This window comes from Amblyomma maculatum, chromosome 2 (genome assembly GCF_055883805.1).
Source record: "Amblyomma maculatum isolate TAMU_Amacu chromosome 2, ASM5588380v1, whole genome shotgun sequence".
In the NCBI taxonomy this organism is placed as follows: Eukaryota; Metazoa; Arthropoda; class Arachnida; order Ixodida; family Ixodidae; genus Amblyomma; species Amblyomma maculatum.
In genome coordinates this window covers 155338332-155358728 of record NC_139345.1, presented here as the reverse complement: position 1 = coordinate 155358728, position 20397 = coordinate 155338332, and the positions used below count along the sequence as shown (strand labels likewise).

Below are 20397 nucleotides of genomic sequence, written 5' to 3'. Positions count from 1 at the left end.
TTTCCTCAACAACTCGGGCAGGGAAATAGCGGCCACGGTCGGTAAGTAGTTGACGGGGAGCACCATGGTGAAGCATGAAGTCGTAAAAAAGGAAGTCAGCAACGTCTGCGACGCAGCTGGTTAGAATGGCGCGAGTGATCGCGTACCGCGTGGCATAATCGGTGGCCACAGCGATCCAATTGTTTCCTGACAAGGACTTGGGGAAGGGCCCTAGGAGGTCAAGACCAACACGAGAAAATGGCTCAGTTGGGATAGCAATCGGCAGCAGGTGTCCAGGTGGTAGCACAGGGGGTTTCTTCCGGTTTTGACAGAGGTCGCAAGCGGCTACATAACGTTGGACAGAGCGGTAGAGTCCAGGCCAGAAGAAACGCCGGCGCACGCTGTCGTATGTGCGTGAGAGGCCAAGATGACCAGCTGTAGGGGCGTCGTGCATTTGTTCGAGAACGGCAAAGCGTAAGTGTTGGGGAACGACCAGCAAGTGCTCAGCGCCATCAGGTCGCATGTTATGGCGGTATAACGTATTCGCATGAAGGAAGAACAGGGCGAGGGAAGAGTCACGGCTGTGTGTGCGGAGGCGGTCGATAAGAGAACTGAGGGTTGGGTACAAGTGCTGTTCTTCGGCTATGTGGGAAAAGTCCGATATAGAGAAGACACAGGGGTCCGACTCATGGTCAGTAGAGGACATCCCCTGCACTCATGGTCAGTACATCTCCGTAACAATATATATGAAGAAACACAGACAAGTACCCACCTACAGGGGTAATGAAGTGCTAAATATGGTCTCCTTAAAATCACTTTGGAGGAAGTATTGGAGCGGCTTTAGGTAACTTAGGACAGCTCGAGACGGTTTAGAACGGGTATAAAGCGTAAGACGAAGTTTTGACGTAATAAAGCTACGCCAAGACATATTGTAGCATGCGCTGACGACGAAGACGCGCAGAGGTGTGAGAGAACGAAGAAGTGTGCTAGCTCCAAGATTGAGCTCTAACGCTGTTTCAGAACTCTGAGACTGCACCGGCGCAACTGTCAGGGTCCTTGTTTACGCGACAGTTGGTAGAGCTTCTGTGTACGAATTTCGTGCACTGGACACCCCCTACAAGCCGGGACCCCAGTCCAGGACGCACGCTTCAGGTGGAGACCCCGGTACATCAGAGCAGTCGTCGACTGCAAGGTCTTCCTCCCGATTGCGGTCCTCTCTCTGACCACAAACTAACAAGGAACATTGGTGTAAGCGCGATGAATCCGCCAGTATCGACAACTCCGGTCTTGCTCCACCAGCAGCGAGATCCACCACGTTTCCACGGCCTGCCCCATGAGGGCGCTGTAGACTGGCTGGAGCAGTTTGACCGCGTGGCTATCCTCAACGCCTGGAACGCTGAATCCAAGCTGCGCCATGGTTACTTCGCGCTGGAAGATTCTGCGAGAACATGTTTTAAAAATAACGAAGCCGGACTCCGCACATGGGACACATTCAAGGTGGAATTCTTGCGCACGTTCACTAGCATATTTTGCAAGGAAAAAGCGGAGCGTCTTTTAAATAGCCGAATACAACATCCAACTGAAAGTGTGACGGTATACACCGAAGAGATGAAGCGACTCTTCCGACGTGCAGACCCGACCATATGTCGGAAGATTAAAAGGTGCGCCTTTTGATGAAGGGTGTTAAAGAGCAGTTATTTGCCGGCCTAGTGCGATGTCCACCAACAACAGTAGACGAAGTCATCAGTGAATAGACCACCATCGAAAATGCACTTGACATGCGTGCCCGGCAATATCAACGTATTGCTGTGTCTATGATCGCCACCAATGCAAGTGAAGCCATACAGTTTTGTGTGATACCATCCGGGCGATAATCCGGGTCAGAGGTGGCTAAATACCTGCCGATTCCACCACAGCCACAGGTCGCAACAGTTTCTGACATTATTCGGAAGAAGTACAACAGGCGCTGGGCGTACCCGTTGTGCCCACACCCGTCGCTGCTTAACCGCCACCCCAGACCTTGAGTTACGCCGCGGTCACTAGCCGATACCTGCCGCCTTCAACGCCGTCCTACGAGTGACGCGCACCGTTCACCCGTGGGCCTGCCGGACCAAACGTACGCCGTCGCGGCTTTCGAAGGACCGATGTCTGGCAAACACCCGACAACCAACCGTTGTGCTATCATTGCGGGGAAGCTGGACACGTTTCGCCGCGGTCCCTTGCAGAATTGCGGAATACCTTTAGCATGCTACCCAGGCCTAAGCCGCTTCCGATCGCCGTCGCCTCGCAGGCACAGCTCTCCTGGGCGCCAGGGGCAATCGCAAAGTCCCCGTAGGGGAAACTAGATGCAGCAGTCTCTGAAGGTGCGGCTGCTACCAAAATTCCAAGATCCTCCACAAACGCACTACAGTTTTTCGCCGCACACCAAAGTTCATTGCGCACGAACATCAGCAGAACCGACGCCTAAACAACCCGCCAATCCTCAACGTAACCACGATGCCGATCTCCGAATCACTACTCCTTCAGAGCACCGAAGCCGAGACTGGAAGCCCTGAAACTGCCGCCGCCGACACCACTGACTACCGACCTACAGATCTCCGTCGATGGCACAGACGTCCCTGTTGTCGACACTCGGGCCGATTATTCAGTTCTGAGTGAACAGTTCGCAGCAGCTCTTAGAAAGGTCACAACAGCATAGGATGGCCCACTAATACGCACTGCTGGACATTTAATTATGCCCACGGGAGTATGCATAGTCGAGGATCACAAGGGCGAACCTTTCTGGCGACATTCATCGTGTTGGCCCAATGTTCGCTTGATGTCATCCTTGGCATGGACGTTACCAGAGAAAACGGGGCAATCATTGATTGGCAGACTAAGTCAGTAAGATTTTCAATTGAGAATAGCATGCTCCCTACTGCGCTTCACATTATTGATGACCATGTGAGTGTGCACCCACGTTCTAGCATTATGGTGTCCATGGGTTCCCTCCCAATGCAAAATACAGAAGGTATCTTCGAGACTAGAGAGAAACTGCTTATAGAAAGAGGCATAACGGTTGCCAGGGTAGTTGTTTTGTTTGAAAATGGCGAAGTTGTTGTTCTTCTCACGAACTTCGGCAATGAGCATCAACATCTGAACAAAGGGACAACTGTAGCATATCTCGATGCCATAACTGACACTAGTACAGCACGTAGTATGACCAGCGCTTCAGCAACAGAATCATATGACACTGAACCGCGGTATGACGCAAATCCGGCATTACCTGCGAAGTGTCAAGAAAAACTACGGAACCTGCTCAGTCGCTACTCTGATGCATTTGCCAGATCGTAACGCGTTGGCCGAACGCACCTTGCAAAGCATCGCGTCATTACAGACGAAACTGGTCGACCACTCCGCCAGTCGCCTTATCTGGTTTCCGCAAAAGAAGGTACTGCCATCAGAGTCCAAGTCAAAGAAATGCTCGATAATGATGTCAATCAACCTTCCCGCAGCACTTAGGCTGCACCTGTGGTACTTGTAAAGAAAGAATATGGCACACTCCGTTTCTGCGTAGACTATCGTAGATTGAACAACGTTGCGAAAAAAGATGTTTATCCCTTGCCCAGAATAGCTGACGCCTTAGATCGTCTGTGCAACAGAAGCAACTTCTCCTCCATGGATATAAAGTCTGGATACTGGCAGATAGAGGTCGATTAGAGGGACCGCCAAAAGACGGCTTTCATTACACCCTAGAGGTGGCGCCACCGTCGCTCCGGTAGTGTGGATCGGAAGCCGGCGGCGCTCGCAGAAACGCAATCTGCGTAGGTCTGCTTCCGAGTTTACGGCGGGTTTGTTGGCGATGAAAACGTGTCTTCTGCAGTATTTCTGCAATATTGCAGAAAAACAATTCAAGGATTTCGCCAGTGCAACGGAAGAAACGCGGATTTTAGAATAACAAAGCACGCAACCACCAGTCTTCTAGATTTACTTTGCACGCTCCTTGCGCTGTACCGCGCACACGCGCCTAATACTTGGGCCTACCTAATGACAGCTTTGTTTTTCTTATCGACTTTTAAACAGTTTGCGTTTGTCTCATGCGAGTGAGACCGGCGAATTTAGTGTCAAGCCCACGCAGGTAAAAGGTTCGTGCTGTGACCTGCAGTACTTTAGATTGAATCGAGAAAGCCTGTTTCATTATATGGTACTTGACTCGAGGATTAAGCAGGTTAAATATAGCACTAGCAGCGTAGTGCATGGCGAGTTGCTTTAGACTGAGTGCACATCAACTCTGACCCAAATAACCACGCACAAGTATTCCCCAAAAATGAGATCACGCCGACACTATACAATAAACCTCGCCGCACAGGAAAGCTGATTGTTCACGTGTACAGCGCTGAGTGGATTGAATTTGCCGAGATGCTTTTTGCGGGCACCGTCATGGAATGTGATAGTATATTACTGCATGCGCCACTAACTGTAAACGATTTCCTGAAACCGAGAAAAGTATAAGGGATTTCTGATGTGTGTGATGTTAATATATAATGGAAAATTAGTAGTGTAATTATTTTGTTTTGCATTGCCAATAACTTTCACCGTGTGAGAGAACTTTTACACACTTGACAGATTTTACAATAATCAGCGATTAATTTTCAGTGACGTTAAAGTGCAAGTTGCGAATTACTCGCTGCGAAGACATCGCTATAAACTGCGCATGGGCACTGTCATGTTCTGGGAAGCAATTTTAAAGGCTGAAAATTTATCACTAATTATTTAGCAGTGAATAAATCTTATGCGAAGTAAAATATTAGGGTTGCTTCCATAACAGGTGCCGGATATAAAACTATTTCGAGAGGTCATCTTTTCATGCGACTATAAAAACGTATTTATTCCCGAACTAAACACTGATATTTATGCCCGCATGAAGCTGTTTTACTCCCCTTGTCTGAAACGACTAGTTTCCTCGGAAGACAGCACTTGGACGAAAAGGGATTGCAATCATTATAATAGGCTACCAGTAAAGTACATTAATCGAGGTGTATTATGCAATATTTAGTGTAACATTTAGGTGCAGAGAAGATGTTTCCCAAACATTCAAGCATTTCTCTGAAGCCAAATGTGCTCACTCCCGCTTTTACGGATGCACAGAAGCCTTCAACAGCACAAAAAAAAAAATCAAAAAAGCCTATTGGCTCGGGTTCAACGCATGAAAGCGGCATTGGCTATGAAGGATGATTGCAGAGGCTGGTTTTGGTGTCGTTTTTTTTCTTCATTATTAACACCACATTTACCACGTGGGATTGTTTATTGTGCAGAGGAGCGCCTTTCGAAACGGTCGTGTCGTGATTGAATCCCCCGTTCTCGAAATCAGCAGTCGAGCGCCCTTACCATTCAGACACTGCGACAGTGGTTTAAAAGCAAAAAAAAAGTACGCACACAACTCTATCGTGCATACAGAAGGCATAGTAGGCATACAGTGGTCTGTTCAAACTGCATTCTGCTATATAAAGCCGTCTGCGGTGGCATATGTTTTAGTAGCTGCGGTATTCCAAACAGACACGGGAATATACGATTTCTGAGCATTTGCATTAACTTTTATTGACGGCAGCGACCTGTTTTGCTTTGACGCGGCGCTAACGACAGTACCACTTCGTTTGAAACATTGCGTGTCAAAGTATCTCAAGCGCCGAAGACCGCGATGGATGATGTCCTTATCCAGGCATGATATACTCGATACGGACAAGTATTTTTTTTTGTACTGAGGTGTGGGGTTATAGACTGGGCATATTTATTTTGCAAGAGGTATATAGGTAAGCAAAAGCGCACAGGAACCGCGAAACAAACAAAAACACTCGTGTACACGCCGCGTGCGCTCGCATAAATCACTGCGGGCTGGCACGCGACGCGAAAACGCATCCACACTGAGTAGGTTTCGTCGCTGAGCCGCAAGGTGGCGACTCTGCTCGATCTCGAGGCCAATGCGACTGCCAAGTTATGCCCTTTGGCCTTTGCTCCGCACCCGCAACCTTTCAGCGACTCATGGACAGCGTTCTTGCAGACGTGGACGACTTGTCTTGCATACTTTGACGACGTAACTGTATTTGCCCCGACATTAGAAGATCACCTTCGTCGCCTAGACGCAGTACTAGAAGCCATCCAATCATCGGGCCTCCCTTTGAAAGCCGAAAAGTGTTATTTCGGTTACAAAGAGCTAAAGTTTTTAGGACACATCGTGAACCAAGCGGTAGTTCTGGCGGATTCTGAAAAAACTGTTGCGATAGCCAATTTTCCGACACTGCGGGACCAGAAAGAATTTCGACGCTTTGTTGGATTATGTGCATATTACCCGCGTTTCGTGTAAACTTCTCCAAAACAGCAACCCCCATTACACTTCTTACTAAGGCTGATACACCGCTCACGTTGGGAGAATAAGAAATGCAAGCATTTCAAGAGCTTCAACGTCGTCTGGAGTCAACACCAGTGCTAGCTGTGCTGTTATCATCTGTTTTGGTTTGGCTCGGCTTGGCTGGCAGCTGCGACTGTGACAGTGGCGCTAGTGTATCTGTGGCGCAAGTGTGGCGCAAGTGTATAAAAGCGGAGTGCGAGAATAAACGGGGGTTCATTTCGTCGCTTGGGAGCTCGGTGTCTGGACTGCTTTCTCTGGCAGCGTTCCGGCGCGGGTGCAACGGCGCCCCCCCTGCCTGGGCTAACACGACATGGTGTCAGAAGTGGCCGTCTACGACATGATGTCAGATGGTCAAGAATCTTCGCACTGAGCCAGGCACCTTCCATCCATGATGTCGAAGACGCCTTCAATACGGCTGCATGGACTGCAGCAACCGCCACCGCTGGACTTTGACCGCAGGTCAGAGTGGCCGGCGTGGATCGAACATTTCGACGACTTCCGATATGCAACGGGACTCAACGAATGCTCCGGGGAGGCTCAGGTACGAACGCTGTTGTACACAATGGGGAGGCAAGCTCGTGACATATTCAAGACGTTTTCACTATCTGACGAAGACGCCAAGAACTATGAAACCGTAAAGAAAAAGTTCGACGGGCACTTCGTAAAAGAGAGGAACATCGTGTACGAAAGCGCCTGTTTTCACAGACGCGTACAAATGCCAGGAGAGTCGGTAGACCAGTTCGTCACTGCGCTACACGGCTTGGCGGAACGTTGCGACTACGGTGAACTAAAAGAACGAATGATCCGAGACAGACTGGTTGTCGGGCTCCGCGACGCAAAGCTCTCGGAAGCTTTGCAAATGGATTCTCAGCTAGCGCTGGCTTCGGCGCTGTCGAAGGCTCGCTTAAAGGAAAGCGTCCAACAGCAGCAAAGTACTCTACGAGGACAGCACAGCCATCAGTCATCGGAAATTCGTGACCAGGACCCCAATGTGGACGCGGTGGTTCAACAGAGGCACAAGGGACGTCTGCATGGGCAACGAACGCCGGAGGTGCGGCAGCATGGGCAACGAACGCCGGAGGTGCGGTGTCCTTTCTGCAGTGGCGACGCCCACCCCAGGACAATGTGCCCAGCCAGAGCTGCCAAGTGTCTTCACTGTGGCAAGAAGGGACATTTCGCAAAGGCCTGCTTGAAGAAAGCAACGGCTTCCGCTCAACGAAAGGTACGCGTCTCAGCGGTCAACCAGAAAACTGGAGAGCTACGCGTCTCAGCGGTCAACCAGGAAACTGGAGAGACTTTCGTGGGATCAATAGATGCATGCAGAAAAGCGCGATTTGTTCAGGTGCGCATTAATTCTGTGCCCATTTTTGCAAAGGTTGACTCAGGTGCTGAAGTGTCAGTATTACCATCAACGTTTCCGGGATTACCGTCCCGACTGGTAAAAACCGATGAAATCTTGCAAGGTGCAGGAGGCAGTAAGCTTAACGTACTAGGCAAATTCGTAGCAGAGATCGCATGGAAAGAGAAAACTGTGTATCAAACATGCTACGTTGTCAGTCCGTTACGCGACGTCCTTCTAGGATTACCTGCACTTGAGGTCTTAGGTATCGTGAAATTCGCAGACGCGGTCGACTCGGGAAACCTGCAGTACGAGACGCGTTTTCCAGAAATCTTCCTCGGTCTAGGTACGATGCCAGGGCAGTACACCATCAGGCTACAAGCTGGCGCTATCCCGCATGCCATAAGCGCTCCACGCAGGGTACCAATTCCCCTGAGGGAGTCCCTGAAGCGCGAAATAGATAAAATGGAGCGTTTAGGCATAATCAGGAAAGTGGATGGGCCCACCGAATGGTGCGCCGGAATAGTTCCGGTAGTGAAGCCCTCAGGAGACCTGAGAGTTTGCGTAGACCTCACTAAATTGAACAAATGCGTAGTTCGAGAGCGATTTACGTTACCAACTGTGGATCAAGCTCTAGGGTCACTGTCGGGAGCGAAATGGTTTTCAAAGCTCGATGCCAACTCAGGCTTCCACCAGGTGCGACTCAGTAAAGACTCGGAAGAGCTAACCACGTTCTTAACACCCTTCGGTAGATACTGTTTCACGCGACTACCCTTTGGAATTACATCCGCTCCGGAATACTTCCAAGAGAGAATGTCTGAGATACTAGGTGGCCTGCCGGGGGTCGTTAATTTCATGGACGATGTCCTAGTGTTTGGCGAAAGCAAAGCTCAACACGATGAGCGTTTAAGTAACATGATCACACGCCTAGCAAGGGCAAATGTGACATTAAACAAAGAGAAATGCTTATTCGGGGTTAGGCAAGTGCGTTTTTTGGGTCACATTTTGAATGAGGAAGGTATTCATCCTGATCCAGCGAAGGTCAGTGCTATAAAAGATTTGAGAGCACCCAGAAACGTTACTGAGCTTAGAAGCATTTTGGGCATGGCGAATCATTTGGGCCGCTTCCTGCCACATTTAGCTCAAGTGACTGCTCCCATGCGTGTTCTTTTGCACAAGGATAGGGACTGGGTCTGGGACAGCAATCAGGAAAAAGCATTCCAAGAACTCAAAGAGCTCATTTGTTCAGCGCAATGCATGGCTTTGTACGACGCTTCGCTACAAACCACTCTTTCAGCTGACGCATCGTCTTTTGGTCTGGGAGCAGTTTTGTTTCAAAAGCAAAAAGACGGGCAACGTAGACCAGTTGCATTCGCTTCTCGTTCGCTCACCAAAACCGAGCAACGGTACTCCCAGATCGAAAAGGAGGCGCTGGCGTTGACGTGGGCAGCGGAAAGGTTTGATGAGTATATACGTGATCTGGAAGTTGTTTTTGAAACTGACCACAAACCCTTGGTGTCGCTGTTGGGTCACATGGCAATCGATGCTATGCCGCCAAGAATTCAACGTTTTCGTCTGCGCCTGATGCGATACAGTTTTTCTGTATTATATGTACCAGGCAAATCGCTAACCACTGCTGATACTCTTTCACGTTCGCCGTTAGCTCGTACGAAAGTGGAAAGCTGTTTAACTGTCTCAGAAGTAACCGCTTACTCGAAAGCTTGTTTACTGGGTTTAGAAACAGGCGACGATTTATTGAAAAGAGTAAAAGAAGGTCAAGCAAAAGACGAAGTGTGTCGAAGCTTGCGCACAGTGTGCAAAAAAGGGTGGCCCAGGAAACAAAATGTTCCCTGTTATCTTCTGCCATACTGGCAGGAACGTGCATGCATTACTTTGGTGAACGGGTTTCTGCTCAAAGGTATGAGGCTTATCATTCCTCAGACCCTTCGCAAGGAAGCGCTAAGCAAACTGCATGACGGTCACCAAGGCATCTCGCGATGCCGCAGTGTGGCTAAAGGTTCTGTCTGGTGGCCGGGACTTAGCACTGAGATAGCGTCATTCGTGAAACAGTGCAGCGTTTGCGCGAGGCATGCGCCAGAACAGATCGAACCGATGATTGCATCGCCAACGCTCTCTTTTCCTTGGGAGAGAGTAGGGGTCGATCTGTTTCAAATTCAGGGACAGCAATATCTTGTCGTAGTAGACTATCTTTCGCGATACCCAGAGATTGCCATTCTTCCGTCAACAAAGTCTGCTACCGTGATAAGCCGAATGAAAAGCATTTTTGCGAGACATGGCACTCCCGAGTGTGTGGTGACCGACAATGGTCCCCAATTTGTCAGTGCCGAGTTCGAGAAATTTGCAAAACTGTATGGCTTCCGTCATGTCACCTCGAGTCCGAGGCACCCCCAGGGAAACGGGGAAGTCGAACGTATGGTAAAGACGGTTAAGAATCTCATTCTAAAATCGGACGACCCTTACTTAGCCTTGCTGGCTTATAGGGCCACGCCTGGTGTTTTGAACGTCAGCCCAGCGGAGATACTGATGGGTAGAAGGCTTAGGACGAGAGTCCCAATGCTGCCTTCGCACCGCAATCCGGGACAATGCTGTCTGCAAGAAGTGGCAGCCAAGGACCGTAAAGTCAGAAAGGAGCAAAGCCGCCACTTCGACCGACGTCGCCGGTCTAAAAATCTCCCAAAGCTGGAAGCAGGTGATGTGGTGTGGGTGACTGATCTCCGTACCAAAGTTACAGTGCTCGGAGCAGCACTACAGCCGCGTTCATACCATGTTCAAACGGAAAACGGGGTTGAAGTCCGTCGAAACAGGAGAATGCTTAACCGTCTCCCAAAAGACCGGGTAGATAGCGGGAACTACGAATTTCCGGGTAGTCAGGAACAGCCCAGCAGGGCCGGATTGGTAACTGGAGTAGACAACCAATTTGACGAAGCTCCGGAAGCTTTGGTGCCTCTAACTCAGACGGAGACTGACGGTGGCAATTCTCAAGCTAGAATTGTAACTACGACCAGATTTGGAAGAGTTGTTCGCAAACCCATAAGGCTGGGCGTGGACGACTGATGCTTGGAGTGACTGTGTTCGGTCGTGTTTTCTTGGGTGTGTTCCAATGTTATTTTGAAGTGTATGCATGTAAAGTTAATAGTGCTTGAAAAAGGGGATGTGCTATTATCATCTGTTTTGGTTTGGCTTGGCTTGGCTGGCAGCTGCGACTGCGAAAGTGGCGCTAGTGTATCTGTGGCGCAAGTGTGGCGCAAGTGTATAAAAGCGGAGTGCGAGAATAAACGGGGGTTCATTTCGTCGCTTGGGAGCTCGGTGTCTGGACTGCTTTCTCTGGCAGCGTTCCGGCGCGGGTGCAACGGCGCCCCCCCCCCCCTGCCTGGGCTAACACGACACTAGCATATTGCGAATAAACGGTAGACATCGAACTGAACACCGATGCAAGTAATGTCGGTTTGGGCGCTGTCTTATTACAGACGCAGCACAGTCAACAGTGTGTCACCGCCTACGCTAGTCGGGCTTTGTTTAAGGCCGAGGCAAACTACTCTGCCACTGAGAAGGAATACCTCGCCATCGTGTGGTTTATTTCGAAGTTCCGACCATGCCTATACAGCAGACTCTTTAAAGTGATGACCGACCACCACGCGATTTGTTGGCTGACAACCCTAAAAGGCCCTTCTGCACGTCTCGCAAGATGGAGCCTACAACTTCAAGAGTATTACATAACTGTAACCTAGACGTCAGGTCGTTAGCATTTAGACGCGGTTTGCCTGTCTCGTACTCCTGTGCAACCAGCTTCGGACGCAAGTGGGGATGACGACGCATTTCTGAATTCAATCAGTACAGCTAACTTTGCCGATAGTCAACGCAACGATCCCGAGCTTCGCCAGGTAATCGACTTTCTTCATGGGGCCGGTAGCATGATCCCTAAATCTTACGGACGGACATGATCCCAGATCGTGTCCGTCTGTGATGATTTTGTTACGTGGAAGGCGGTAGCTGGCAGCTGAAATGGCCGAGCACTAACTGGGCGTAGGGCTTCTTGACATTAAGTTTAGCAGAAGCTGCCAACTCGGGCCTCTCCTATGGGAGGGTATTATCAGAATCAGCCTGCCAAGACCCCTGCATTCACGTTATCCCTAGGCCACGCAGGCACTTTCGTACGGCTCCATGAAAGCGGGCTCGGCTGGTAGCTTACGCTACCGCGTCATTTCAAAAGTGGGATTGAGAACAGAGAGAAGGAGATGCCGTAGTAGGGGGCTTCAGACCACCGCGCAACAGAGGTTTTCGCCTCGTAACAGTTTAATGATTCAAAGTGGCCCCAAGAAGTTTTGTAAGTCTGTCTTACTTTGAGCAGAATCGGTGTTGTCAAAGGGAATTCCAACCCTATTCTTGCGCCGCACTTCTGAAGGAAGCGGCTGGCAGCAGCGGCTGACCGAGTTTCCGTTATAAGACCTATATCGAGAGAAAACGTTTAGCATAAATTGACCATGCCAAGAAAAAAAGAAGCTCTTTGCATCTGAGAAAGAGTTTGACACCACATGCAACAGTCTTCGAAGAAGCCGGTGCTTTGCATGTAATCCATTGCCTTTGCAAAACACATGGCTACAAAGAAAGCGGAGGCCAGGAAGATGCTTCCAAATATGCAAGCATGTTGACGAAGAGAACAATTTATGTGCTTATGACGATATGTTCGCTTTGCCACGAACCATTGACATCGTGAAAACTGGAACAAGGGTTTCCAGTGACTGATCTCCGAAAAGTAGATGATTTATCGATGCGTCGGAGTGTCGCTGCCTAAATTTGCATCCACACGGCATTTGGAGAAGTTTTGGTTTAGTGCTGAGGCAAATATGGGCTCATGCTCGGTGTAAAGTAGGCCTCTTGGACGCATGTATGAGATATACATGATAAGACTCACCTGGACGCTTCCCGCAGACTTCAAATTTCTCACACCTAACAAGAAAGAACGTTACGTAACAAAGCATCACAAGTGAGCGCAGCGATCGTTTGCGCATGTTGCGCTCACTCATTTATTGAAGATGCGCACAGTATGAGGCTACACCGGGCCACGGGCGGTAAGAATTCTCTGCCAGGCAATATCGAAGGGACCCGCTAACAACGATTCATTGTTATACTTTCTTTTCATTGTTTTTTGCCACAAAATATTAGGCGAACAATGTTTTAACAGATGGTGCAGCTGCTCATCAGCGTACCTTTTCGAGCTACGGTTCTTTTTATGTGTGCAGCTGTCCCGAAGAACGATCGAAGCGCCAGTGGTATATTATCAGGGAAAGCCTGGCAAATATGACAGATGTTCTGACAAGCGCAGTGTGCATGGAAGAAATCTATGCCTATAATCTTCCTTTGACTCATCTTGTTGTGGCACCACAAGGACGAGGGCAGGAGCGGAGTGAGACTAAAGAGGTGCTCTACTACCAACAGATGTAAAATATATGAGAAAACCCCGAAAACACATAAAAAACAAAAATGCAACACATGCGCACTCTGTTCATGGTTACTATGGTCGTGTCAAAGGGACCTGGTGTCAAACTGTATAACCTTATTGTGCTCGTGTAGAGCGAAGAGAAGAGGGTAGAAAAAAATTTTCGTTTTTTTCCCTCCCTGATGGTCTCGTTAGATATTGATTACATGGTTTGTTATCGTCTTTCGCGTTGACATTTCTTCTGTTGTTCTGATGTATTGCGTCAGCTGTTGCTCTGTGAGCATGCGATAGATGAGAGAGATATGGTTTAACGGGAACAGCCGATGTCAGCTTGGTGGTGAGACTAGTATGCTACTCCTGCGATAGATATGTGATTGCATGTGTGATACTGCTTGGCTGACTATAAGAAGAAAGATTTGATGCGAAATAAAAATTTAGTTATTAGTGACGCTAGTTATGGGTGTCGTTTGTGTGCTTTCTTTGTCCTTGTCCGTCGCGCCGTATTATTTTTTATTCAGAATGCACCAATTAGTGCAAACAGGAGTTCTGCTGTCTTTATTCATGGGGCTATCTCCAAATACGCGTGTTTAATTTTGATTTAGCTTTCATGCGTCTGCTCCTAGCTGCTTATCTATAAAATCTTCCGAACGTCTCTTGGTAGTCTGTTCCTCCAATTCATTAACGCTTCTTTTGTAACCTCTAAGCCCCAGGACCTCGGCTAAGATTGACGGCTACTGCCACACTTCAGTATCACATTTTCAATAGTTTCTGGGCATCTACCACACATAGTACAATTTTCATCTTCTTGATTCAACTCCCTTTGGAGCTTCCGGTCCTCAGACATCCTAATCTAGCATCAAAGAGAACGTCGGTGCCTCTATAGTTGTTAAGAAGGCATGCTTCCTAACATGAGTTCTCCATTTTTTATTAATATCTAAGTTCGGCTTCTTTTTCATTGCCAAATTTCGGTTTATAGCCTCTGTGTTCATTACCTCTAGTTTAATGTTCTTCATATCTCTGTCCTGCCTTCCTACGTAGTTCCTGTTTAGTTTCTGCTCCTTTTTCGCGACTATGAGTCAAAACCGTTTAGGTATAAGTATTTAAATACATTAGCTGCCCAAATATTGTCGTTCATATTCCTGAGACCAATTTTGTGAATTATTTGTCATTCCCTTTCTAGACAATTTACATTGGCGTCCTAAATCTGTGCTTGCTCTCTATGATTCCTTTTACCCAGGTACCTTATATGGCTCCAGAATTTAGTTTCGCGCACTTCGATCATCAATCAATCGGTGTGCTGTTTTATTTTACTCCGCACAAGTATGAGCACTTCTAGTTTATTTTGTCGATAGGATTCTCAATTTCTGTTTCTGCTTGACATAGCTGCGCTTTCTTAGCTTCTCTGTTTTCTATAGAACTCGTCCATCTTCGTTCGATTGCCTGTTTATTTTCTCTATTCCACCAGCTTCGGTGAGTCATCTTACCTTTCCATTATTTTATTCTTTCTTTTTTGGAATTTTAGTGCGAATTAGTTGTGCGAACATACTGTAATTTCTATCTTCCAAGGGGTATGTATCGTTGCCTCAATGCCTCATGCTATTAGCTTTAGTTTCTCGTTTAAATTTGTGTTCGCCCTTTGTGCCTCCTAGTTTTACCTTTCGACCATGTATCCCACCTGCAGGCTAATACGTTTACTTCCCAGGCTGTACGTGCCTTCTTCATCTGTTTCCATCCTCGCGAACTTATTGTATGTTCCTTGTGAGATCAAGCCGCAATCAATTGTTTGCCTTACAATTGTTTGCATTACTGTACTAATGGGCGATTTCAATGCCAAGGTAGGGAAAAATAGGCAGGAGACAAGGCTGTAGGTGACTATGGCACTGGTTCCAGGAATAGCAGGGGGGAGTTACTAGTTGAGTTTGCAGAGCGCAATACCTTACGAATCATGAATACCTTCTTCAGCAAACGGAAGAACCGGAAATGGGCATGGAAAAGTCCTAACGGAGAGACTAAAAATGAAATCGACTTCATAATGTGTTCAACCCCTGCCATTATGCAAGATGTAGAGGTAATCGGGAAAGTGCGATGCAGTGACCACAGGATGGTGAGGTCCCGAATTAGCCTAAATCTGAAGAATGAACGCAACAGATTAGTAAGAAAGAAACCCATCAACGAATTAGCGGTGAGGGGGAGGGCAGAAGAGTTCAGGATCTCGCTACAGAATAGGTTTTCAGCTCTAACTGAGGATGGCGACATTACCCTAGAGGCAAGGAACAATAATTTCAGAGATATCATTACTGAGTGCGCGGTAGAAGTAGGCGGTAGGATAGTTAGAGAGGATACCGGCAAGCTGTCTAAGGAGACGAAAGATTTGATAAGGAAACGCCAGAGTATGAAAGCTTCCAATCCAACAGACCAGATCGAATTGGCCGAGATATCAAAGCTAATCAATAAGCGCAAGGTGGCCGATATAAGGAAGTATAACATGGAGAAAATTGAGCATGCTGTAAAGAACTGGGGAAGCCTTAACGCGGTAAAGAAGAAATTGGGCATAGGCAAAAACCAGATGTATGCAATAAGGGACAAGGCGGGCAACGTCATCACTAATATGGAAAAGATAGTGAAAGTAGCCGAGGAGTTCTATACAGATTTCTACAGTAGCCAAAGTAATCAGGACCGTAATGAGATTGGCGGTAGGGAAAAACAGTCAGACGTTCCACCAGTGACGAAGGACGAGGTCAAGAAAGCACTAGAAACTATGAAAAGGAAGAAATCAGCTGGAGAGGATCAGATAACTACAGATTTGCTGAAGGACGGGGGGGATACCGTGCTAGAAAAACTGGCCACCCTGTATACGCAGTGCCTGGTGTCATCGACGGTACCGGAACCATGGAAGAATGCAAACATTATCCTCATTCACAAGAAAGGGGACTCTAAGGACCTTAAAAAATACAGACCAATCAGCTTACTGTCTGTTACGTATAAGGTATTTACTAAGGTAATCGCTAATAGAATCAGGACAACCTTAGACTGCAATCAAGCAAAGGATCAAGCAGGGTTTCGGAAACGGTACTCTACTATCGATCATATCCATACCATCAATCAGGTGATAGGAAAATGCTCAGAATATAACCAGCCCTTATACATAGCATTCATTGATTACGAAAAAGCATTCGACTCAGTTGAAACCTCGGCGGTGATGCAGGCGTTGCGAAATCAGAGGGTAGACGAGCCGTACGTGAAAGTGCTGGAAGATATATATAGTGGCTGCACAGCAACGTTAGTTCTGCATAAAGAAAGTAACAAAATTCCTATAAAGAAAGGTGTTAGGCAAGGAGACACAATCTCCCCAGTACTGTTCACAGCTTGTTTAGAGGAAGTATTCAGAGACTTGGAATGGGAGCAGTTAGGAATAAGGGTAGATGGAGAATACCTCAGTAATCTGCGATTTGCTGATGACATTGCCTTGCTAAGCAACTCGGGGGATGAACTGCAAATAATGATTGATGACCTAGACAGGAAAAGTAGAAAGGTAGGCTTGAAAATCAATATGCAGAAGACTAAGGTAATGTTCAACAGCCTCGGGAAGAAACAGCAGTTTACATTAGGTAGCGAAATACTGGAAGTAGTAGGCGAATATGTCTACTTAGGACAGGTAGTAACCGCCGATCCGGACCACGAAAAGGAAATAACAAGAAGAATACGATTGCGATGGAGCGCATTTGGCAAGCACTCGCAGATTATGACTAGCAGCTTACCGGTATCGCTCAAGAGGAAAGTATACAACAGTTGCATCTTGCCTGTACTCACCTATGGGGCTGAAACATGGAGGCTAACCAAGAGAGTCCTACTTAAGTTGAGGACAACCCAGAGGGCTATGGAACGAAAAATGGTAGGGGTAACATTAAGTGATAGAAAGCGTGCAGAGTGGGTCAGAGAAATAACTCAAGTTACCGACATTCTAGTAGAAATTAAGAAGAAGAAATGGACATGGGCAGGACGTGTAGTGCGAAGAGAGGATAACCGATGGTCGCTGAGGGTAACAAACTGGATTCCAAGGCAAGGAAAGCGCAGCAGGGGGAGGCAGAAAGTTAGGTGGGCGGATGAGATTAAGAAGTTCGCAGGGGTCAAGTGGATGCAGCTAGCACAGAACCGGGTTAAGTGGAGAAATATGGGAGAGGCCTTCGCCCTGCAGTGGGTATAATCAGGCTGATGATGATGATGATGATGAATTGTTTGCCTATTCCGAAATACCCATGTGATCTGGCTTTCACATTGTCTTTCTCTCTTCACAATACCTAGGTTAAACTGCTCACAGATTTCTAGTAGTAACTTCCCGTTGTCCTCGGTGTATCCATGCAAATCCTCAATGTATCTGTTCATATAACCCAAAAATTCCGAATACTGCTGAACACGGTACATCGCGGGCCCTTCGTCGACCACAAGCAGTATTTCATTGAACTCATCAAATTTCACTGACGTTCTATAATTGGTTTACAGGGTAGGAAACGCGCAGTATCTGCCACTAGCGAAATCTAGCTACTATCATCATCACGGTAGACATGGAGAAATATGGAAGCTCCTGAGGTTCCATGTCATTTTTGTTTCTGTTTATGGGACTGTTTACCCTATGGAAGAGTTGTATGGCAGATCGTCACGCAGAACCGCCACGTTCATAGAAGTCTCTGTTCAGAGAACAGCGTGCTATGGCGGGGGGTGGGGGCTGGGGTGTATGCTACGTAGGGTTGACCTCCTGTCTGGTTGCCTTTACTCGATGCATGCATATGTCACCCGAAGTTTTGTTGTGCTTGCAGAGTGGGAGCTCGATACTGGTTCCACTCTGTATGACAAGTTGTGGACTGCGACCTGGTTAAATCGGGCTTAGAGTTCTTCCGTGCAATAAAGAAAAAAATCCAGGCGTGGTGCAGTAGGTTATAACAGTCTGCTGGGGATCCGAGGGATGGAGGATCGATTCTCATTCGAGACAGGATTTTTATTTTCATGAGAAAAACAATTTCATCAGGATGATTGACAAGTGTAATCGAGCGGTATCGCGCGGAATGTAGCGAATTCGGATTCTTCTCGTGGACGCTTGCTACGAACGCATGGACATGCCGTCGAGTCATGAGCCGTTACAGGCTTTCGCCGTAAGAGTATCTTGGCCCTGTCTCCAAACTATTCGAGATCTTTTTTGAGGCACTTAACTAGATCCGTGTTTTCCTGTTTGCATTCTTCCCCAGTCCATAAATAGGCTTCCAATAGCCAAACCTTTCTACCTGCTATTGTTCCTGATACCCAAACATGACCTTTGCAAGCTGGTTTTACACTTCGCCAATTGGTCCTCTGGTGTATTAGCATATCAACCCCACCACCCTTGGTTCTGAGTTGTTGTTCTGTTTCACCCTTCTAAAACACATCCTTCGATAGCCGGCGGCTCTTCCAGGTCACCGAGGTGTGTCTCGCTATAGCATATGCAAAGATTTTACTATCTTTAAATGCTATTTTATTTCTAACCTGTTCGTTCTCCTTCTGCCGCCTTGAACGTTATTTAATGAATAGTGGAGTTAAATTTATTTTTCTTAGCTTTCTTCCTACATTTTCTTCTAGCCGGTTGGTTGGAGTCGTTCAATAGCAAGACATTTTCTGCTTCACTGTGGCGGCCTAAACTCGGAAATCTCGCTGACCGCCTAAAAAACCTACCGCATGACCTTTCAAGAGGCAGCCGATCGATCAGAGCGCCCACCCTTTCCCCAAAATAAAATCCACCTCGCTGAAATCCCTTGCCTGAGTGTACTCTATGTAATGCTCTGTTGATATTTATTACCTCAAAACACGCCTCTCGGCTTAATTCTCAAATTTCCTGGTGAACCCCGGCAACTTCCATTTCAAGCTCTGCGTTCCCTCCGAGCACTTCTGTTACTGTGCATACTACAATCTGCACACTTGGAGCTACTGCCCACAAATCTTCCTAATCTTGGTGCCAACCACTCCACTACTATCGCCCTGTCAACGTTCAAAGCATCATTTAATCCTGCCTCTACCATCACCATGCTATGCTCTGCAACTTTCCCTGACAGTTCGTCTCTACAGTTATCTGTTGAAGGTGGCTTAATGTCTTTGCGGGAAACAGCCCAATCTCAACTCGGCAATCTTCTTTCCCCCTTTCCCTGATAGCATGGCTACAACGTTTCCTCTTTGAGTCCCCACCGAATAACATTCACGCTTTCTCTCTATTTCTTCTTACAGAACCTGTTCGCGCTCCCCTTCTGGCGCTGTTTACCCGTCCCATCACTACCCCCCCCCCCCCTTCCCTGACAAATTTTCAGTTATACGCCCTGATATAGGGCTTATGCAAAATTGCTTCCATCTATCGGACCTTCAGTGAACCGCGTTATGCGACTTCATGTTATGAGTTTAATGAGTCGGCGGCGTTGTTGCGGCTGCTGCCTTCGCTATAGCTGCGTCAGTTTTGTGCTGTGGTTTTTGTGCTATTTGCTTGCCTTCAGAGCGAAAAATGACTAACAAATGCGCAAAGGACTTTCATACGCTGCCAAAATTCTGATTTTACGTCGTAAAGCGCTACTGCTTTGTCAAAATTTCGGCGAACGGCAAAATCAACATAGGTTCTAAAGAGTAATAACCTCCTTACCGCTTATAATTTCGCTCCCTGCTCTGACGGAGTCCTTAATACATTAGTCAAGATGACGTCCATGAATGAGTTTGATATTGCTGCCGATCTTGAACCACATCTTGAATGTGATTACATGTGTCCGCCGCCGCAGGCGGCTTTCGAGTCCATCGCGGGCCAGGTTCAACATGTTACTGGGCCCAGCGTTTGGCCTCGATCTTTGGCCTTCCATGGCATGTTGCGTGAATACGTGCACATGAATGACCTTAATGTTTTCTTTTTTTAATATAGCATCGGTGCCTAATAATCGCTGTGCTGCAACGGATTTGTAAACATTCACAGTACAACGCACAATACTTTTCCAATGCCTTCTCTGGACGTTTAGCGGTAGACGTATATCGCTAGCCTGTAAACGACCAAACAACTCCAAATAACCCCGACCATACCAAACGTAACCGTTTAACGGCCGGATTCCGCGCACGCTGATCCTGCTCAGATATGTAGCACCTGTCGCCGTTGATCATGGTTCCATTTCGTAAATATTGTCACAAAAGCCAGTGAAACTGGTTCAGCAGGTTTACTTAAGATTAAGTAAAAGCACCGGCAAG

The 20397-nt window shown here is 47.5% G+C and overlaps 1 pseudogene; it reads left to right on the top strand.

The window, feature by feature from the left end:
- The first annotated feature begins 1236 nt into the window (after window positions 1-1236).
- LOC146200222 (uncharacterized) lies at window positions 1237-1853 on the top strand (annotated as a pseudogene).
- Window positions 1854-20397: the final 18544 nt, after the last annotated feature.